We start from the raw sequence: 619 nt of genomic DNA, 5'->3' as shown, positions 1-619 counted from the left end.
GAAGGGGAGGAGGGGGCAAGCACATGACTTGTTTCCCGACGATAAGTTTTAGTCACACCAGTATCAAATACCATTTATCTCAGATAGTTTCCCAGAAGAGATAATCCGTCCTTCTAAGAACTGGCGCTGACAGTGAGATCAGTCGAACGTCCCCTGTGCCCCTGTTCACAATTAACAAACAACTACCTGGCTAAACCTCTGCTCACCTGCCTGTCCCGACACGGCATCCTACAGCCTCATTAAGGAGCGGCTCTAAATTGACGCTCGGACGAACCTCCTCCTTGCTGGCCCACGTTTTCTCCCTGAAAAGTCCCTTAAAAAATGGCGTAAATCCACACGTCGCAACACTTTTTCATTCGATTTATTTTCTCTACCATATTCAACCATGAATTGGTCCCTATGTATTTGCTTCCCATCCCTTTTCCCTTTCTTTTTCTCGCCCCTTCTCCGCCGTGAGAAATATCGTTTGAATCCATTTTGACGCAAAAGCGATCCCTGGTCACTTCGTTAGGTTGTGTTCCCGCCTGGCGTTCTGAAGACGCAAGTTTTTTTTTCTCTCTGGAAAGTCCCCCTAATAAGATCTTTTAAATATATACACACACGCCCGAAGGGATATATA

The sequence above is a fragment of the Penaeus monodon genome, chromosome 19 (assembly GCF_015228065.2).
Source record: "Penaeus monodon isolate SGIC_2016 chromosome 19, NSTDA_Pmon_1, whole genome shotgun sequence".
NCBI lineage: Eukaryota > Metazoa > Arthropoda > Malacostraca > Decapoda > Penaeidae > Penaeus > Penaeus monodon.
The sequence above is the reverse complement of the archived record's forward strand: the minus strand, read 5'-3'. Positions refer to the sequence as shown.